The following is a 23,341-nucleotide window of genomic DNA, read 5'->3' as shown; positions in this document are numbered from 1 at the left end:
AGGATGAATAATCATAGATTAATTTCACGCTGTTTTGCAGAGGTAAGCAGACCAGATTTTACTAAAATAGATGACCGTATAGCGTAATCTCTGTTTACCGATCTTGGCACGCCATCATGAGCTTAAAGTAGCTATATGATAATGAATTGATACTTCTAGTAAACCACCCTGCTTGTAGTGTATAATGCCGCAATTAGGCACGGAGTCTTATAGCTCAGCATCTGGCTTATACGCGAATATTGCCGATGTAGAGATGATAAGTTACATTGAACAATATTGTCACGTGTACAAAACTCAGCACTGTTTGTTTAAAGGGCCCCTGAAATCCAAATGCACGTTGATTTGTGTTGATTTATGATACCCTCAACATCACTTTTCCGGTGAAACGAATATTTAGAAACATTCCATATATTTTCAACGATTTTTTTCTCTTCCTCGCCATGTCTTTTGTTAATCACATTAATATGACAGAAACATGCAAGCTATGCTGAGTCGAGAGGAAGGTGCATTCCAATGTCTTTTGTTAAACATTTCAGTACTTTAGCAATGATTGACAGATGAGGTCATCTCAAGAATATTGATATTGATTGGTTTGGAAGGATTTTTGTGGGCGTTCCCAAGTAATCTGAAGAAAAATAAAAGAAAAAATCGTTAAAAATATATGAAATGTTTCTAGATATTTGTTTTACCGCAAAAGTGATGTTGAGGGTATCATAAATCAACACTAATCAACATGCATTGGGATTTCAGGGCCCCTTTTTAAGGTTTAGTATGGTACACGGTCGTACATTTCCCAAATAATGTTAAAAATTAATACTTTTCATCGATATAGAATAATAACAGTTCCATCGATTAAATCAGAAAATTAAAATTGACTCCAACTTTCACCTTTGATATAATAGGAGAAAAAAATTATGATTGCAATCCCTATTCTGAGATTTTCAGCAGCATCAATCCACTGAAAGAAAGAATGCATAGATTGATAAAACTAGAATGTTTGAATTGATGAATGGATGTACGAGAACACTGCTAATAAGATAGGTTAGTGAAAAATACCTTTAAAAATAGAGAATGAAAAATAAGCGTGTTACATCACAGATTAGTGTAAATACGATTTCAGTTATACCACGTGAAGTTTGGTGAAAATACAATAAGGTTTGACGTCTCAAATTCATCTTTTTTTTTTTTTTTTTTTTTTTTTTTGGTTGACAGTGTGATATTGGTGTGAAACTTTGCCACTCTGGTCTTTTTGATTTAATCAAGTAGTTAGAGTCGAAGGGGATTTAGACTCCAATTCAATTAAAAACTTGTGCGACGAGCTGCCAATGTCACTCATATCACAATTTCTTTCCAACAAAAAAAAAGTGAATGTTCAATGTTAATCATAACTTCACGTCAGTCATGGATAGGACACTTAAACTTGTTTGGAAGACACCCTCTGCGTTTTACTCTATCTTAGCAATCTTTATTTGTGGCTGACAGGAATGACGGGAGTTTCGATTTGAAATACGTTATACACGCAAAATTTAAGTATACGACGTAACTGACCGTAGCTTGGGGAAAAAGAGTGACGGTCAAACTGTTGCAAGAATGGTCAAATTCCAATGGCCAATTAAGCATGTGGAATGATTCGAATGAATCTTTGCCAAGCCTAAAATGCGTTTTACTTTCAGTAGTTCCACTGGCCTCCCTTTATGCTGTAAAAATCTGGTCTACGCGCCTTTAACCACCATCAACAACACTCCCTATGGAAATATGCCCATATAAGTCCTCTCATTTGAGCCGTCTGAAAGGAAAAAGCGTCAAATGAGATAATAACATGACAACACCATCACTAGAAGGGTTATTTGTTTTTGTCATTTGACAGTTTACCTCTTTACACTTATATTGTCTTGCCACTCATCTCCGGCATCCGTTTAGTGGAATACGAAACACGAGACGTTGAGAGCGCATAAGTGTTAAATAAATTAAAATTCGAAATCGATATCTGAAATCTCTTGCGAGGACTGTATATTCCCCGTGCTTGTGATAATATTGTAATCCATTTTGAAATCAAACTGTCTCTGATGTAACGATGTATTTAAAATGTCACAATACCACCATCACCGTACTGACCAGGGAGGTGGAAGAAAGATGTACTGACGGGGCACGGAGGAAACGTTCGAATCAACATGCTGAAAGGGGGGGGGGGGGGGGGAGACAGTGGCCCTATAACTAGGGCAGGGACAATGGTCCAAGGTAATCACCATTCAATTTATGACACTTTCAATTACAGAGCATTCCTTTCTATTCCCATTCTACTATATTTATGACTGGTGTATGGCAATACACGCCCATGAATGTTTAGTTGACTTCTGTCAACAGTTTCGCTCGGGATATTGTTTTCTCTGTATTACCTGTATATCTATTTATCATTATTATTATGATTATTTTTATCAATAGCCATGTCATAAAAAATGACAATAAAGTTTAACAATTTGTCCTCTCGATGGCCGATCGTTTCACCTGTTGCAGGCTATATGTCAGTAACATTTGTTTGTTTTTTCTTTTTTTTAAGATGATGCCGGCTGTTTGTGTGTGTGTGTGTTTTTTTTTTTTTTGGGGGGGGGGGGGGTTAAACTACGAGATTGAACAATATTAAATCGGAAATATATCCCTGCAACACATTTTTTCCAATTCATATAAGCATGTCTTTAAATGTTGATAATATAATGGATGCATATAGACCTATATAGAGTCTACTACAGACTATAAAAAGTTGTTGCCCATAACAACACAATAGCTCCGCTGTGGAGACAAGGGAATGTATAAAAAAACAAAAACAAGAACGACCTGGTCACGCGGGTTTTCAACGCATCCGATTAGCGCATCACATGCACTACTGGATCTAACGTCACCTCTTGTGAAATTCACGCATTATCATATAGCTGTCTTGTCTGGTGCGACCCGATGTGCTTATAGCGGGTGAATTAACGCGTGCACCTGCCTAAAATAGTCGCACATATGTCATACGTAATTATGTTCCCATCCATGGCTCTGGGGTATTATGCTCCTCGTATACGGTGGACGATAAAAGGATACAGGGTGGTCCCTGGACTACTAAGCTACGATGCACTTTATTCAGATCCTTTATAGTGGTATGTGCGATGTGGGATAATGCGGGAGAAAAGGGTTACGGAGTTATAAGAGCAAGAACAGCAACACTTTTGAAGTACACATTTCATCCTTAGTTCTGCACTTTATAAGAGCCCAGTTCACATTTTACTCGCCAGAAGGTACATAATTCAGTTGAAACGTAGCTTGTCATATGTTGACATTAAAGAGTTAAAAAAAGAAGAATGTTTAAGAGTTAAAAAAAGAACATCACTCCCATGTCAAAATTGCTATTAGAGCAACTGCTATAGTGTGCAGCATGTGGTTACTTGTTCTCATTTTATCACACACAAACATATAATATATATGTGAGAAGAATCTTCTGTACCCCCGAATATTAATAGTCATTCTCTTTTGTTTATCCTTACTTTTGGTCTTTAATTTTTCCCGTGCTCCTCATCCTGTACCCCACACTAGGCTTTTGTTGGGACCTACACTCAACAAGCTTTGCTTTTTAGTAGGTTCCATCGTATTTCTCTTTGCATCCTTTACTTTGATTGAAAATGACACATCGACCGCTATGTATTATGTTTGTATTCCTATTTCTTTATGTATGTATCCAAGCTGGACATTCTGTATTATCATATTTTGTTATATCATGTATTCTTCATCGAGAAATACGAAAATAAATAAAATTTAAGTTGAAAAATTGAAATTGACTGGAATAAGGGGGGGGGGAGGGATGGGGGCTCACCCTTGGCCTTATCGGTTGGACTGTGCTTCATGCTTTTAATTTTCACACTTCCCAACACAAAAGGTCGGATTCTTATATGTTCAAATTTAAGAGACTTTTGTCCACCGGGATCTCCTACGAAGACATTGAATAATCCTGCTCCCACGAGATCCAAAGCTTGCATCCAAAGTTTGCAGCCATCTGCCTTTAAATTCATGTTGATCCACAACATGGGGCCTCAGTTCGCTGTACCTTGTTTAGCACTCAAGGGATAATCGCTGTTATAATAATGATGATGATAACAATGATAATAATCATGATGATAATACAATAATGATAATGATACTACTGCAACAACATTTACTACAACAACTACTGCTGCTGCTACTACTACTGATAATAATAATAATAATGATAATGATAATGATAATAAAAACAGTGATAATAATGACAATGAAGTCTATATAAAGATAATGATATCTATTATTGTCGCCATTATTACTATCGCTATTATCATCATCGATGTATTTTGATATCTCGCATTCCCTACACACGAGATTGCCCAATTCCACATTCACAGGAATGATTGCGCACATGAAATTGTTATCATTAATTTTTCATTTCTTTGAAAGGAGTGGGGAGTGGAGGAAAGCACGACTTGAATCTAGACAAAGACTAATGAGAGACGAAAAATATCACGTGTTTTTGACCATCATTTAGGCCTACCACTTAACAGGCCTTTCCTTAACTGCAAGTGTTTCTATGATAACGTTTGCATCAAACAACCCCATACTCCTGTTTCTCGAAGAAAAGTAACAACCACAAACGAACCCAAAACCGTAAATCCAGGAATCTTCTTTTATCTGTGAAACTGAATGATGTGACAACGATAAGGAAGAAAAATAAGCACGTCTTGAATAGCTCGAAAACAAAAGGAAGGAATATATTTTAATTAGATAATAAATATAGCACGTGGAAGTGGTCAGTAGAACATGCATCTGCCTATACTATATAGGGAGAGAGAGAGAGAGAGGGGTGGGGGGGGGGGGGGTGATGGAGAGGGAGAGATGAAAAAAATGAAGTTTACCCCGGAAGTGGGCTATTTGGTTATCTCAGGGCTCTCGCTGCCAATGACTTCCTGTAACAGGTCAATCAATCCCACAGATGGAGAACTTGGAACTTGATGGGAGACAAAAAGCGCGGGAAATAGCCAGTGCTAATAGTAGTAGTAGTAGTAGTAGTAGTAGTAGTAGTAGTAGTAGTAATAATAATAATAATGATGATGAAAATAATCATGATAATAATAATGATAAGAATAATAATAATGATAATAATAATAATAATAATAATAATGATAATAATAATAATGATAATATAACAATAATAATAATAATAATAATAATAATAATAATAATAATAATAATGATAAAAATTTTATGTATATATATATATATATATATATATATTTAAAAGTTGGCACATTTCTTGCATATGTATCTATATATCTATATCTATATCTATCTATATATATAATATTATATACATCATCTCTATCTCTCTCTACAGTAAAGAAAGAGAAAGCCATTCAGATAAACTTTATCATAAATGTGTATTCTCGACATAATCTGCTTCCATGTTTTGTCATTTTTCGTCATTGACATATTGTATAAGGTCTACTGAACGCTCATATTTGAACCTATTTCTTTGGAACCTATCCTACAAGCCTTGAATTTTAGTAGGTTCCTCATATTACACGTCATTTATGTGTCCTTATACATTGTGCAATTTTATTTCATATCGACGGTTGTGTTAAACGCATTTTTTAAATTTAATCATGGACTAACAAAACTTGTACGAAATGTGAAAGAAATATGGAACAAAAATAGACAAATGAAGAAGTATATATGATATTACAAAGAGTGGTATTTTACTATACAGAGTATGCTCGCCATCAAGGCAACAATCTCGCGAAGGCACAGACCGACAACGCAACCACCAATATTTCTTAATTCCTCAATCCAGAGATCGACAGACAGTGGGGAAGAGCATTTTTGGATTTCCCTTCCTCCTTCATCTCGCTAACGCGATAACATTACGTTCAACGTGGAAGTCCTCGTCGAAAACGACGATTTCATTATGCCGCGGCGACTCAAACATTAGAACTATGAATATATCAAAAAGCTTCCAACTTGTAGGAGTAATCTAGTCAATCAGAGCAGAACATGACAGCAGCGTCTTCTGATGGGTCGATGAACGGAATCATTTCCCTTTCTCATGAACTTTTGGAAGTATTTCGTTTAAAATTTCTTCTTTTTTTTTTTTCAACAGCGGTGCCAGCCAAAGATGTGAATTGTGATAAACGTCTGCTGACGTCAAATATCATTATTATGTGTAACATTTGAGATATTTGTAGATTGCAGTGTGTCCTATAAATAATATTACCGTCCATCCACGCGCGCGCCACCCAAACAGACAGACACACTCGCGCAAGTCAGCGTCGGTAATAATTACTAGACTTGAATGACATGAATGATGCGGAATAAGAATAAGAAAGAGACAAAGAAGTAAAAGAAGAAGAAGAAGTAGAATAAGTATTAGCAGTTGTAGTAGTAGTAATAGTATAAAATGTAGTAGTATAACAGCAGCAGTAGTCTTACAGGAGCAGCAGGTATAGTGTATAGAAGAAGAAGAAGAAGTAGTAGTAGTAGTCTACCCTCGAGGCGCTAGTCTAAAGAAGAAAATATAAATTATGTGTCATAGAGGTGGAGGGACACCGTTCCACTCTATGTTTTGTCTTCTAATCATTTTTTTTTCTAAATTTTATCTTACCTCATGCTGTTGACCAGTGTTGTTCATACCTAGCCTTTTACGTTGCGACTCACCAAATTAACATTATCTTGCATTAAACCTCTTAAGCCCACATCTCAAATGCCATTGACATCGCCAACGAAAAGTCTGCCCATGGTGATGATAGATTTGAATAACCATAATGAAACCATCATCCGATAGGACTGGTATATCAGGCTTAATCTGTAACTCAGGGGCTGCCATCTTCTGTCTTCTATACTGAAAACTTTGCTGGAAAAAAAACCCCACAACAACAACATCTTATGTCGCTTGAGCACAATGTGAAATATCAGGGGTTTAATCGAACCTGTTAAGTTGATACAAGCTACTTTAATGATCGGCCAAGTCTGTGACAAATGAGGTGGTTTTAGAGCCACCGTATTACGTAACATGATAATCCTCCTCATGGACTTTGGAAACATGACCATCTGCACGATGTGATGAGAACCCTCCTCTCATGTGAACCCTCCTCTCCTCTCATCTTGCATTGACCTCGCAGAGAACATGACGAGTAACTGCCCAAAAGTGCTTCGACCTGTATCCCGAGAATAGTGGTGTTGTATGGAGGTAGACCTCCATTGTTGCGGCAAAGATGTATTCCGTGACCTGCGATGACCTGTAGTGTATAGTTTTTCACGTTGTCACCTGGTTGTGATGGTGCCATATCCAGGATGTGTCTGTGCATCTTCTTCTTCTTCTCCCCAACCCCCCCTTTTTTTTTTGAAGATTAACGGGATCTCTTCGTCACACCGCTTGTCGCTTGCACTTGTGACCTACGACGGACAGCTGGAAATACTGTAATTAGGTATCTTAGCTAACGGCTGTACATGTGTATGTCAGGAAAGTTTCTCTTGAAACAATTAGGTGAATCGACGACCACTGCAGTGGGATTATTCCAAAGTTAATATTCTTTTCATATTCATATTCTGTCTGTTTTCATGAATCGGAACTTTGTCTGATGAAGTCTGATTTGCCTTTCTTGTTCATTTTTTTTTTGGTCCTGTCTATCATTTAATTTCTTACCGAGTATGTAGAACACTCCTGTGTCTAGCTCATGACATGCATGGAGAAGTTACGTAGAAGGGATCGAACTCTGAACATTGCCATCGAAAGCTCATGCAGTCCCCATCCAACAGACCCCGACACAGCCACACTCCGCACGAACATTAATTCAGCTTGGCGAAATCTGCATGTTTCAAAGCTTCGAGCCTATAATTTCAACGGGTTCAAGCAGACAAGACCTTAGAAAACTGACAACTCGTGGATTTCCCTTTTCCTCTGGCAGACGAATCTGATAAGGAAAGCTATTAAAGTCAAGAGAAGGAAGTTCACATCGGTCGAAGATGTGTTACTATATTCTTACTAGCCCATGCATGCAGGCTGATACTCAGCTAATCATTGAACAATGGAGGAGGGTGTGAGAGGTAAATAGGAGACCGACCTTGGGGTCAGAATGGTCTTCCGCAGGTCAAGTTTGAAAATTAGTCAAAATAATAACCGTGCAGGTTTCGATATTGGCAACAATCTAAAGACAATGGCATGAGGTGGCATATATTCTGCTTGCATTTTGTCATATGTTTGTTTTCCCGGTATGTATACACTGTTTCACATACACTGATATGTTTCCACCTATTATACGGTGTATTACTGAGATATAACTGATGCGGTATTCGCCAGAGAGTTATGTGTTGCTTCTCTGTCTTCTCTCCCTCCTTTGGCCTCTGTCTTTCTTCATCTCAGCTCTCCCTTCCACTCTCCCCCCCCCCCACCTGGTTCCTTCCTTTTCCATAAAAGTGTCAAAGTATATTATTTTCTCTGTCCGTCTGTCTAATTCCTCGTACATCCCTATCTAAAGCACGCTTGATTCAATGCAATCAAACTTCTTCGAAAAGTGAAGTTCAACCTGGATAACAGCTTGGCTGGAGAATATGAGCCTTCGCTACACGCTATAATGAGTAATGATCAGCTCTGTATATAGAGAACATAATGATAATCCAGGGCCTTCAATTTCCGGACTGGCCTTTGTTGCATGAAAACTCTGTATTGCTGGATGGTATATAATTCCTGCAATTTCTGATTAGTAGTAAAAGCTTCCGCGATTTTTGATTAGTAGTAAAAACTTCCGTTTTTATTCCTCTTACTGAGAGGGAGTGGTTGTGAAGTGAAAAGAAAATCATTGTAATAAAGAAAATGATCATTCAGAAACTACACTGTATTCTAAAAAGCGGGTCGAAACCTGAAACAATACAGATAGCAAGAAATGTGTTGAATGACTCATGTTCTGACCGTTCTTAACCCTTTCTGTGTCAGGGCCTTTAGCAGATCAGTGTACAATGCTATAGGGTCTCTGTGCCAATAATGGCACTCTAAGCCAGGGCTCCACACTAACTTTTATTTTTGGTGGCCATGATCGGGCCACCAAAATAATTGATATTTATTTTTTGGTGGCCCGAAAGTAAAATCTGGTGGCCCGAAAAAAAAAAATCAAGATAAACATAAGAAAAACTAAATCGGTCCTACTAAACATAGAAAAGTAAATATTAAGCATTACTGACTGTGATACAGGTACCCATGTCTATATTCATTTCCAAAATCAAAAACACACATCTGAAATTTATTTTAGCATCTTACGGAGCCGATTGTTACCGCTGTTCATTTCCAAAAGTAAAGGCAAACATCCGACTTTTTTTTTGGATGGCCCGATCTTCATTTCCGAATTTTTGGTGGCCCGACACGCGTTTTTGGTGGCCCCGGGCCACCAGGCCACCGTTAGTGTCGAGCCCTGTCTAAGCACATAAAGGGTTAATTTAGGTGCCAGCACGAGTAGGTAAATCTTTGCATCATTAGCATACGTTCGGGTCAACAAACCTGGTGTCATATTTCCCGAATCCATACTCAGAGTCATGACCATCACCTAGCTTCCATCTTTTTACTTTAGCCTCGTCAGCAAGCTTCCTCTACCCCTTTATAATACGTGTCGTTCGGTATATCTCTGTTTGTCTGTCTGTCTGTCTGTTGTCCTTGTTTACCTCAGCTTTGTTGCCTGTCACCCCCCCCCCCCCTCTCTCTCTCTCTCTCTCCCTCTACTGGCTGTTCTGTCCTTGGCACAACACTTCTTGGAGTGAAAATCCATGACTGTGTTCGCTGAGTCAATGTTGTTGATCAGTCTGCGCATACCTGCTAAACAATTTAACCCAGCCACTTGTTAAAAGTGCATCGACCACATTACGTCCCTTGTCATACATACTGTATCAACCAGCTCAGGTCTTCTTCCTCCAGCGCGCTCCGAACGATGAGGGCACTCTCCTCTCTGGCGCCCGTCAGACCTCCGCACCAAAATATGACTCACAGTACATCACACATTGATACGTTGCTGACGAGACGTACATCCAGGACCCGAATTTGTCCCGAGTCTGCTGATCACTTGTTGATGTCACAGATCATTTTTCTTTGATGAAGAAAAACCACCAACACTTATCCTGCACAGATATATACACAGAAATATTCCCAAAGTCTTATACACATAAACACAAACCATAAACGTACATTCTCGTCATTCATGCACACAGGAACCAAAGATATACATCTCTCATGTACATTAAGATACATTTTATACATAACACACATAGATGATATAGACATACACACACACACACACACGGTGATATTTACACGTAAATAGATACACTTACAGGTGCACGAAATACATGCAGCATGATTTTACGTCCCATATTTTCTTTTTTTTTTATTATTGCTGTTGCATAATTATTTTCAAGCCCAAATTTGTGCAGCAGGATAATGTCTGCAAGTCATGGTGTTGTAGAAGTACGTGAAACCACACTGCTACATTACTGAGAAATTTTATCTCTCAAAGTGATTTCCTCAGCATTTCCGCTCACCAAGCGATATTAAGCAATCATGGATTCGGAAGGTTTATCGATGATGAGCCAAGCGTCTGCCGCATTGTGTTTAGTAAACACAATCTGCGAAGAAGATTGACCCGTCAACTGTCAGGTGACGTGTCTCGGTCATGTGACCTTGTCCATGCGCTACCCGGCCTTTGCAGCGTACAGGCACAGACAGTATCACTTGCCTTCCTGTTTTCTAACCTCATCTCCTAATAGCCCCATAGGTAACGAACTGCGTCAATCGGGTTGATCAAGACGTTGATAAGGTCAGTACCCTGGTTCACCGCATCAAACGAACTGTACACCTTCGCTATGTCCTCGGGCTATCCATCAGACAGTGATTGAGACGGACACGAAAAGTCCATGACCGTGACTGAGTTTCATGCGGAATGTACACTTTGCTACTCGGGTGGAGGTCATATAAATCTTTATTTGTTTCCTCTTTTATACGTAGGAATGATTTAGCTAAATTATTACACTTTGCCATTTTTCAAAGACGCAGAGTTCATTGATTTATGCCGTTGCGATACCTACACCTTGAAATTTATCTCAGGGTTTTGATTGTCTCTAAAAAAAAAATAATAATACCCGGTATGACTACAGAATTCATGAAAGAGCATGTCCTTAATAACATCGAATGTCAATGACCAACTATGCAGCAGTCTGCTGTATACGATCAGTTTTTCTCCCTCCGTTTCCATATGTCGACAGATCTTTTTTTTACGCTTTGCTGAGCAGGTGTGAGAGCCAGCCGTCGAAAGAAAACTAAAATGTTCTTTTTTTTTTTCAGATGTCGAAATACCGGAAGAACAACAGCAGGAGACATTTCGGTCACTGTGCACAATCGTTTATTATTTTGTATAAACATATGGCTTTGTGTTCCGCACACATGGACACTGGTTACTTGTACAGACAGCGGAATTCCTTCGCGAGATCTCACGCCTTTGATACTTGGGGCTGGGCTACGCTGCGGATGCATGAGTTGCTGCTGTGTACGCTTCATTATCTCACTACGAAGTGACTTCGGAGTATCACTTCATCGTTTCCCTAATCACATCTAGTCATGCAAACGTCTGTCATACCGATGGTCAGTTACCATGTTCAAAACTGAAATTCTAGAAGGCAAATATCTGAACGCAGAATACTGGTAGAATAAAGGTGGTAAGGCGTGGTAACCTGTGGACAGCAGTGTTGCGCATAGACACCAATCGGCATCACTTGGTTAAAAAAAAACAAACAACAACCAACAACACACAACAACAACCACAGCAACAAAACTGCGATCAAATATTATACTAGTACTAGGCTTAGGAGGTGGACAAAAACTACTTCTTTTTCTTTCTTTCTTCGTTCTTAGAGTGTACACTTCACAGCCGAAGTTTTCTCACTGCGAGTTGATATGCATGCAAAAAAAAAAACAACAACAACAATAACAAAACAGTTCAGAATTGATTATCGTAATTTTAGAGAAATACCGTGTCGAGCTTAAGACCTCAATGCAGGTAGCAAGGCATCGGGAGAATCCATATGAATTTTCCTGGATCTTCATTCGGTGTATATTCATTCAGTGCTCTCGCGAAGAAGTAGAAGTTATTAAAAACAAAAACAAAAAACAAAACACTATGTCTTTATAGAGCACTATATTATAGTATCGGTAGTGAATTTGCAAAATAAGTCGTAGACAGCTTGAAAGATTAGCGCTTTGTATAATAACGCCATGCAGTGAAATCATTCATACGTCGATATATTTGTTGTTGTTGTTGTTGGTGGTGGTGGTGTTGTTCAAAGACAGTTTGCAAGTCAGTATATCCGATGTTGCTTTGCCGTACCAAGAAGTGTTGAACAAAAGACTTCGGTCTGCTGAAATCCTGCATAATTAAATGACGATACCTGGTTATCAACTAGGACAAGGTTGTGAGAACGACAGCGCACGAAAGTTTAGAGTCACTAGATGGCGCTACATACAATCGCATTCAGGACAGTAGTCGCAGAACCACTCGAGTGCACCTGCACATTTATTGCCTGTGTTACGACGTAGTCAAGTAGTGTCAAACAAGATTTTGCCAATAGAGATTAAAGAAAAAGGATGTTTTAACAAATAAAAAATACGTTCAACGTGTACAATAATATCATGATAACTATCAAAACTGCCTTGTAGCATCTGATATTCCACGCTAGTAATCCAGATATCTTTAAAAGGCGAGTGTCAAAGTCTACTTTGGGAATAGCTTAAATTGGTACCGATGTAAGAGCAGCTGTACGCAAACATTATTATGACGATGAGCTTGCTTCCAAAAGGCGCTAAATCCATTGAAAATGATGGATTTAGCGCCTTTTAGAAGCAAGGTGTGATCTGTGAACGAAACTAACTTGCAAAAAAGTGATAAAAAGTAAAATCCTTGTTTTTCACAGTGATTACACTACATTGATCATTGGATTGTGATGATATCCAAAGATACAGGAGCAAAAGGGGGGGGGGGGGAGGGTGAGGGAGACGGGGATGGAGAGAGAGAGAGAGAGAGAGGGAGAGAGAGACAGAGACAGAGACGGGGCAAAGACAGAGAGGGAGAGAAGACATGATGAGCAAGAAAAAGGATTTCACTTGCATACTTAATACGTATCTCCGGGGTGTATCAGTCGCAACTGTCATTTAATGCTGAAGAGTGCAGGAGATTAACTTCCGCCCTCTAGAGGCAAACTCGTTGCAGTCTCGCGTTTCGCTCAATTCGTCTAATCCGTAAGGTCTGTCTGTCCTTTTTTTCCTCTATGAAATCTCACGCTGAAGGTTAGACATAGAAATAGTGACTTTTATATATATAATAGATGGATAGATATATTGGATCATCATCACTTTAAGTTAATCAGGAAAAAGTACTGATATAATGATTCCGTGATTTTTTTTTTAATGTGTTGTTACCTTTTTCAATGTAGGCCTACTCCTTAGTTGTGGTTTGATAAACTTCAATAAAGTGATATGTATATTATACATGCTATATAGACTTGAGACATAGATAGATAGATAGATAGATAGATAGATAGATAGATAGATAGATAGATAGATAGATAGATAGATAGATAGATAGATAGATATTTCACATAGTCTACATCATAGGGCTTCTAGTCTGTGAGGAACACGATAATAGAGCTGAGACAAACTTCCTATGCATCATGCCACTTTACTCTGCGCCTATCATCACGTAATTCCCCAAGAAAAACTAATTCAAATGCCTCCATCTTCAGTCGTCACTGCAAAAGTAGCTGGTTTCAACTTCATCACCTCCCCCTCTTTCGCTCCCTCTATACTGATAAGGGGTATACTTTCAATTACGGGTTAACCTTTCTCCAGTTTTCAGAAGTTCACGGTTCTTATATTCGTATACTTCGTAAACTTTCTTTTTCCGCAAGTATCATGATAACTTTTAAGATTTACTTTTCCCTGTCAGCAGTCTCATCTTTCAAAGTGCGTAAGGAAAGTCATATCATGACCCAACACACCCATCTCCGTCCCAATACACCTGTCTTGTGTGTGTGTGTGTGTGTGTCTTTTTTTAAAAATGTAGATTGTATATTGTAACTGGTGGGACCCACAATCTACAAGCTTCGCTTTTTAGTGGGTCCCCCATCTCCTTCCTCCAATTTACTTATCACCAAAATGCCTATAATTCTGCAATCCCCATTTGGAGTATAATGTAATCTCCTTTTTAGCTCACCTGAGCCAGAGGCTCAAGTGAGCTATTGCGATCGCCCTTCGTCCGGCGTCCGTCGTCCGTCGTCCGTCGTGCGTCGTGCGTAAACTTTTTACATTTTCATCTTCTTCTTGAAAACCCCAAGACCGATTTTCATCAAACTTGGCAGGTAGCATCCCTAGGGGGTTAGGAACTCAATTTGTTAAAATGGGCACCATGCCCCACCCAGGGGGCCCCCAAGGGGGCCCAAACCCCCCCCCAAAAAAAAAAAAATTAAGGAATCTGTAAAAATCTTCTTCTCTAGAACCAGAAGTGATAGAGCTAAGTTAATACTATGAGTTAGTACATTGATGACTATAGTTTCAAGTTTGTTCATGGCAGAATCAGGGGTGCCCCCCTTGGGACCCAGGGGAGGGGGGTGGGGAGGGGTCCTAATGGGGCCTAAATTGTACATTTTCATCTTCTTCTTGAGAACCCCATGACCCATTTTCACCAAACTTGGCAGGTAGCATCCCTAGGGGGTTAGGATCTAATTTTGTTAAAATGGGCACCATGCCCCACCCAGGGGGGCCCCCAGGGGGGCCCAACCCCCCCCCCCCCAAAAAAAAAAAAATGAAGGAATCTTTAAAAATCTTCTCTAAGATAAGCTAAGATAATACTAGGAGTGAGTACATTAATGACTGTAGTTTCAAGTTTGTTCATGGCAGATCCAGGGGTGCCCCTCTTGGGGGCAAGGGGGGGGGGGGTTGGGAAGGTCCAAATGGGGGCCTGAATTGTACATTTTCATCTTCTTCCTGAAAACCTCATGATGGATTTTCGTCAAACTTGGCAGGTAGCATCCCTAGGGGGTCAGGATCTCAATTTATCAAAGTGGGCACCATGCCCCACCCAGTGGGTCCCAGGGGGCCCCAATGCCCCCAAATTAAGGAATCTTTAAAAATTTTGGCCCTTATTGTACATTTTCATGTTCTACTTGAGAATGCCTGGTCAAATTTTAGTAAAGCTGTGAATAATTTAGATTAGTGACTGCGTGAAAGGTGAACTTGCGATACTCAGGTGAGCGCTAGACCCGCGGGTCTCTTGTTTTTTTTTTTGTTTGTTTGTTTTTTTTTTGTTTTTTTTTTACTACAGGCTTATTTATGTTTATTTCTTAACTTCCATGTACATCTTTATTCATCTACTTCCAATGTAGAGATAGAGAAAAATCAAACAAACTTGAATTTGATTTTTTTTTAAAGTGTGTGTTTGTGTGTGGGTGTGTCCCCAAAGAGTAAAATCTTCACAGTGTATCCTGCTTCATGGGATACAATAGTCATGCTCTCATTCATTCGATTCTTCCTCTACAACTGTAGTGTTCCTTTCCAAGCAACTGCGGAGGGACCATGACAGTTGTGTGTTAGCCGGAAGTACTCTTCACTCGTTTCTTTAGCTCGGAGGATTTACGGAGCGTGACGCTCCTCTTGACTCAGCGACATCCCACCTTCTAGCGAGGGATGAACATCCAAAAATGGAAGATATTGAACAATTTGTTGAAAGGGTAGCGAAGGAGGGGGTAAAAGCTGAAGGGGGGGGGGGGTTAAATCAACAAGAGGAATACATGGAGGGAAGGGTTATGGCCCTCAGAGTGGGGTGCCAGGAGGGGGTGAGTTATGAGATGGTTGGCTGACTGAAGGGGGTAAAAGAGGGAGGGGTTAACATCGATAGAGGAAGATATCATACAGAGGGAATGATTGAGGTAGAAAGTTGCTGAGAGGAAAAACGAGAATAAGGTTGAAATAAAAGAAAGATATTAAAAAATTTAATTTGTAGAGGGAAAAAGATTGAAGAAACTCTCACCTGAATGTTGAAATAGTTTGATAAGGTTGGAGGGGTAAAGAGGAGAGATATAACCATGATTAGAAAGAGGAGGGTGCATTGACGGAGAAATCGATTGAGCAAAGAATGTGATGTTGAGAGGAGTATCACGAGAGTTGGACGCCATCTTAGGGGGAGGGATGCCTAGAAGGGTAATGAGAGAAAAGGAGGTCAAAATAACACCGAAGAGGAGGATTATTACGAGGATGCTTTCCGGGTAATTTAGGAGGGGTCAACGTCCGGAAAAAAAAAAACGCATTAGGCCCTACTTATTACGTGTTTGTTAGTTGTTGTTTCCTTAGCTTCCTTGCAATATTGTCGTAGATTCGTCTCATTGGTCATGGAAAAGAATCAAAACGTAGTGAGTGTGTATTGAGGTGGAAGTTACAGTTTATAGTTTTGCTCTTGTCTTTGTCCTGATGCGATGAATGGAATGACACTCGTCACTTCTCAAAACGTCGATGAATCATTGTGACATTGGTCATACGCCCTCACAGGCAGCAGCAAGGCAAGTGAATTACGGGGGAAGACGAAAGCTTGACGATGGACAGCCCAGTGACATCCTGGATCTAATTCCGTCCCCGTCCGGTTATCTCAGTGTCTGTTCCTGCTGAGAGATCGGTCAGGGGCGAGTCTACGCCTCCACCCCGCCAGGCCATGGAGTGGGCGATCACAGCAGGTCGAGTTTTTTTTTTACCCAGTTTCACTTTCCTTGGTGACTTCTTTGTACAACTATAATTAACGATCGCCATTTCATGTCCATGCTGAGATGAAACTGACAGGGCAAAGTATCGATATAGAGCTTTAGGTGTCTTCTAGATTCATGCCTGGTTTCGTTTAAATCCATCAGCAGGGGGTTGATATGTACAGTCATCGGCGGAGTTGTCTGTGATAACATTGTATCCATTCCCATTTCCTCCTTCTTTCCTCGTAAGATTATTCTCCCTAGTTTGGCTTTGCTCATGATAAAGCACCAACTCGTTTGACGTTCTTGAACATGTTTTTATAAGTGTTTGAAAACTTTATTATCTTTTTATGTCGTACACATACATACAAACAAACAAACAAACAAGCAAACAAACAAAACAGATAAACTTGAACAAAACATCATAACTGTGTTATTGCCCAGTGTAAAGGCATTCAAGGAGCAACTCAAACATGAAAACTCGACAGAAATCGAATATTTTTGCGTAATATTGACAATATTTTTTTTCGGTATCTCATTAAAGAATCAATTCGTGGAAAACGGTTCGCTGCAATACATACAACACACATAAAAGACACACACGTACACACGCACTTTTTAAAAATCCCTTCCTGCGAGCAACCCTGTTTGCTGAGAGAGTTTTGCGTTTCCATCTGTGTATAGTTTATGTCAAAATACAAAATGCTGTCTTAGGGATGTGTCCTCGGTTGTTAATGAACTTGTCCTCGGGAGTTGTGGCGTTTTGTGAAAGCTGCAGCGACAATGAATAATTGAAGTACGTTCTTAAGAAAAGTAAGATTATGAATAGTCCGTATTTGTCGCATGTTGCTCCGAGCATGAGATTCTTACCTTGGTTTCAACCAAAGAGGTGACACTTCCTTGCTACAACGCAGTATGTGTCCCCTCCAGCGATAGCTGTCTGGCTATTAGGCCCGTTCACAAACAACGAAAATCTAAATTTCAATCGCGATCCAAATTTCGATTTTTTATTCGACCGTTCATACACAGGGGAAAATCGCACTTCGCAGCAAGGAAAGAATGATCAGTGGCCAAACTGCGCATGCGCGAATCTTGCATGACCGAAGACTGACCCCGCAGTCCCGATAGAGTTTCGCACGCGCTACGAACGATGGGACTAAAAATACCGATTTCCGAATCTCGATCGCGCTCACACACACGACGCTTGGCAAAATAATCGCGATTATTCTGAAAAATCGCACTAATAGTGCGAGTTGGATCGCGATAAGGATCGCGGTAATTAGTGAGATTTTTCTGTCCACACTGGAAAAAATTTCGAAATTTTGATCGCGATAAGAAAATCGATTTTTAAATCGCACTTTTTCCCTTGTGTGTGAACAGGCCTAATTGACATTGACTGACGGGCATTCGGTAAACCGCAAAAACCTCTCTGAAAGTGAATTACGTACGATGCAATAAAGTGTTCTTTCCATCTTCTATTACACGGGATACCACATTAGGCCAATCAGATCTGACGCTGAGTTATTTCATTGTCGGATCTGCCATTGTTGTATTTGTAATTGCCCTGTATTGTGTCAACGGGTTGCTGTATAATAGTCATTGATGAATATGAGTCTTATTGCTAAAAAGGCGTGCAAAAACCGACCAGGCACAATGCAAAAAATAACCTTTTACAGAGGAGTAAAAATACGAAATTTTATTTTGAACTATACTATAGTATAGGTCTCTTTCTGTATGTCTGTCAACATGACAATTTTCGCCATGAAGAGCAGTTCCGATTCCAGCCATTGTTCCAGCGAATTGTAGGCCTAACTTCATTGATCTCTATTTTTAGATGTTTCCTGTTTGTGTTTTGATGCTGTTTGTGACGAAGATAATGTGATTATTGAAGTGAGAAAACCCTGTCTGGCTTTCGTCACAGGCTTTCCATGTAAATCACTTCCGTTTGGATTAAGACTTGCTGATATCCGTGCAAGAAGGTGACCGTATTGCTGTTATTGCTTCTTACACATTTTTTTCTTTAGCTCGTGCGCACTCTTCATACTCAATTTCATGTCATTTACAGTGACAATGTTATAACTATACCAATATCAGTATTTCATTATAATTATGAATACGAGGACATGTCTCATAGGTTTTGTAGCTCAGAAAATATTCGGGAAGGTATTGCTGGTACGCAAAAAGTGTTGGAATGAATGAATGAATGAATTTACACATTTTTGTTGGTCCGTCTCTCTGTCTGCCTGCCTGCCTGTCTCTTTGTCTTATCTGTCTCCTTCTATTTCTCCATCTCTGTCTATCTGTCTGTCTCCCCTTTTGAAATATCCTATTTTTCCACCTATCATTTCTGTGTTGTTAACAGTTATCTTTCTCTCTTATATAGTGGTACTAACTTCCATCCCAGAAACGGTTAAAAACGCAGACAAGGAAGTCAATGCGGTGAGGATTATTACAATTCCGAGTATAGATTACTGATATTTATTTCAGATATCTGATTTAGATTTAAATGGAGAAGAAGAACTATGGGAAATCTCGTTGGCATAATCATTTGAGTATACATATTATATGAAACGTTTATGCGGTACTTTGAAACCGTATGTTGTAAGTAGATTTTAGGAGCATGAATGCTTCAGACGGGGTGCTTTGTTTCAAGGTCAAAGTCTGATGTCTTCCAAGTATGAAACCATAACGAAACCATGTTGCCATGCAGCCTTTCTGTATACCATAGGGATTATCCCACCAGGTAAAAGGAACATGCGTTGAAATTGAGATGATTATCAAAGTATCAATAAAAGACAGGTACATTGCTGTCATAATTCTTGCCCCTTGGACTTCATTCCATTCACTTCCTTTATCTCAACAACTGCCTTTCTATTGACATTCTTAATCACAAATGTGTCACAATGTTCTTTGCATGTACCTGTATAGTATCTACCCTTAGCCTCTCCTTGTTTATAGCTTTATTATCATTATTCATGAAAAACCCAGACTGCCTCCCTCTCTCCTATATTAAAAATGGCAATGTTGGTTGTCACCCAATGGCCCCAGCCTCAAAACCTGGCCCATTCAATCGATATTCATAAGCAGCTGCTTGGTCTGTAGAGGAATGAATAGCAGTCGTACCTCACTTTGTCACATTTTATTTATCTGATGAAGTCACGTCATACCCTTCGGGCTCATGAGCAGGTGGCATACGTGTCAACAAAAGTTTAAGACCGCATTGCATGTTTAATCTCGTCCGACATGAGGAACTAAAATCAGAGTTTGTTAAAACGATGTGACAAGACCACTTGTCTATATCAAAATGATGTTGCTATACAGGGAGTAGAAGGAGACAGGGTTGGCTGATTACATGTGCTAGTAATTAAATTCTATCTCCGATTCGAGTATCTTGCGAACGCATCGTCTTATTACCTGCTTGGGGAAGAGAATATTGCAATTACAATACACCGTGCAAATATCACAATATGAAATTTTGGTAAAATTGCCCCGGTTGATACTGTTTGCTGCTGATTGCTGGTCACCTGGGGCAAACCATAGGGGTTCTAAGATTATATCAGGTAACATGACGCATTGCGATTAGAAACCATATATAACAGATGATTTCTGAATGTTGAATACCGATAGCAGTCACAAGAAATGTAGAAACTAAATTCTATAGCGTCCTGCGCAAAACCCTATATTCTTGCTGACGCGGGAAAGAGGAATTTACCGGCAGTCAAAGTGCGCCTGCCCGTTTGAGACCCACTCGCCAATCTTTCCAATTACCTCCCCGACATCCGATATCCTATTGATCGATCTCCCTCACAGAATCGCTTTCCATCCGAAACTAGGAATGTCTCTTACAGTTCTGCATTCGACATTACATCGGAGTGTTTTGTTTCTTCGTGATATTCAACTTTCCACGCGTGTTCGTTTCTCATTTGCGTTTATAGGGCATATAGAACAGCAAATTATCAGCAAAGATATTCTCTTACAGGACTCACACTTCAAGTTTAATTTTAACAGCTGATTCGTTATTGTTAGTCTGGCTTGTGCGACGGAATGTTTGACAGATCATGAAGCTCTACAGCTCCATGGAAAGTGATCCAACCATGGACCAGTAGCTCCGTGTCCCAACTTTTGCTGTTGTGTTTTACGGAACGTTGTGTTTTGTAATTCTGTTTTCTGGATAAAATCTGCAGTTGCGATGCACTGTCAGTCCATTTTCAGGTTTTTAACATCTTGTTCCCCGTCCATGGTATTCGACGTGTACTTCTAGTTTGCCAAAACTGTTTTGACGGATGTTTAGAATTCGCAGGATGAAAATGTAGGGAGAGCTGCCGCGTTTCGCAGCGGCGATCTTCAAGTGCATCCTTAAAATTCCTGTAACGTCGGAGAGGAGGACATTAAATCCTACCTGTCAAACTCACCGACAGCATAAAATCTGATTTACGGCCCTCTCGGAGAACTTTATACCCCTTTCCTCGCATTTACCAGGAGCGACAAATCGACTCTTCAAGTACTTGGCCTAATGGTGGTTTCAAGGACTGGTGTAGAGCTCTAAATGGATGGTGGAATTTTGGTTTAGAAGTTTTTGAAAAGATGGGAAATTGGAAGGGGGGGGGGGGCGTTATCTCATTATCCATACGACACTCATGTCTAACCGAAAGCTGCTGGGATCTACTTGATTTTTGATAACCCTCATCTTTGCATTATAGTTTACAAGCAAACTCGTTTACCAATAAGAGCAAAGTGTTTTGCTCGTATATATAGGGAGAGCCGGACTTGTTTTTCTCTAGACTACCCACTATTTTCTTATTTCTTTAGTGATTTTCTCTGTAGAGATGATGACGTCAGTTTTTCCTTTTTCTCTTCAATGAAAAATTTAACTCCCATTTCATCCCATATTACCGCCACGATTGTTCGTCATCAGCCAGTGAGAGCAAAGTGAAGGAGCGAACTGAAAATGACTTTGGTATGAACTATGATAACGTTGAACATGTTGAAAGATTCTCTTCCTCGTCGTCTGCACTGTTTACGTCGCAAATGAGTTTATGTATTTGGTTATCACCGCAATATCTTGAATTAATTAATTGAAGACTAAATCGAGTTATCATAATGTTGTGCTCAAGGCTCGGTCACCGTGTTTGGGATATCATTGTCAACACAAGATGTAGGGTTAATTGCGCGCATAGCCCTAGTGACCAAGCTGTGTCAAGCCAAGAAGTTAATCACACACGATAACTTTTTGGTCAAACTGACATATTGATGCGTGTGACGTGTGGTGTGTCACTCACTCACGTATTTACGACCACATTACATCCGTCCCCTACGAAACGCACGATTAATTGCTTGAGGAAGTAATTGTGTGGAGAAGTCACGTCCAGTGTATTGAGACAAAGGCGTTATTTTGGTGGCTATGTGGATATTGCAATAGTCTAGACATTATTCTTGGTGCATGACACTGTGAATTACCCAGGCATGACCACATCGTTGTTTTTCTCTCGTTATATACACAATCGCATCTCCGTCACCTGGTAGTAATTACATGCATATAAAAATGACCAATGTTTTCGGATGGCACGCACAAACAAGAGGCGAAATATTTATGCAGCCATTTATGTTGAACATGACGTCATCTTGGCATTGTCTTTCTGTGTTTTTTTTTCTGGTGTTTTTTTTTTTTTGTACTCGGCATCCAAACTAAATCGGATTACATTCTCTATGAATTTATATTATCATCAATGATCAAAAGCCATTGTTCCATTTCTAGGGGAAAAAAATAGTTCATTCGTTCAGTCATGTGTTCATTTGTTTTCCATCTCCAACAAACATGTAAATATTTGGGGGGGGGGTTTGTGTGTGAGAAAACAAGTAAATAATAATATCGACACGACAAAGTACAATTAATGAAATTTATAAGTATGCAATTAATGAGGAAGATGAAAGAAAAACGACCAAAAAATTGAAAATATAGAAAATTGCTTGAGATGACTAGGAGTGCCAAAAAAAAAAAAAAGGCAAATGGTTGTAAGGTGCATCCCCCAAACATAATAAAACATGATAAAGATTATAAATTGTTCAGTATGATAGAAATATGCTCGTAAAATTATTACCATCTTTACAAATATTATCATATTTAGTTTAACAGAGGAAAGGTTTGTACATGTAAATATGCAATGCCTTTATTCATTTTATAACTCAGAATCGTGTTATATATCTTTCTTCTTTTTTTTATTTACAACCGGAACGGCTCCAAATATGGTTGTCTCTCATTCTTTCGTCATTGGTTTCTATGTTCTATCAGTCTGCCATAAACCACCCAGTTAGCTTTGACTCCTGGATATAAATATACGATAAAAATCAGAAATCAAATCAGATACAAAAATATGTGCCATAAGATGAGGTTCAATTATGCCAGCTTTCGAATCCACTCGCCTGTCGATATGGAGTATTTCTTCTCCTTTTCCTCTCTCCGATGTTCAAAGATTAGGGGAGAATTGTGACAGACAGCGCAGACGACTTCTTGTGACTGTTACCATGGAAACGAGGC

The sequence above is a fragment of the Diadema setosum genome, chromosome 4 (assembly GCF_964275005.1).
Source record: "Diadema setosum chromosome 4, eeDiaSeto1, whole genome shotgun sequence".
Classification (NCBI taxonomy): domain Eukaryota; kingdom Metazoa; phylum Echinodermata; class Echinoidea; order Diadematoida; family Diadematidae; genus Diadema; species Diadema setosum.
This window is presented reverse-complemented; position numbering follows the sequence as displayed.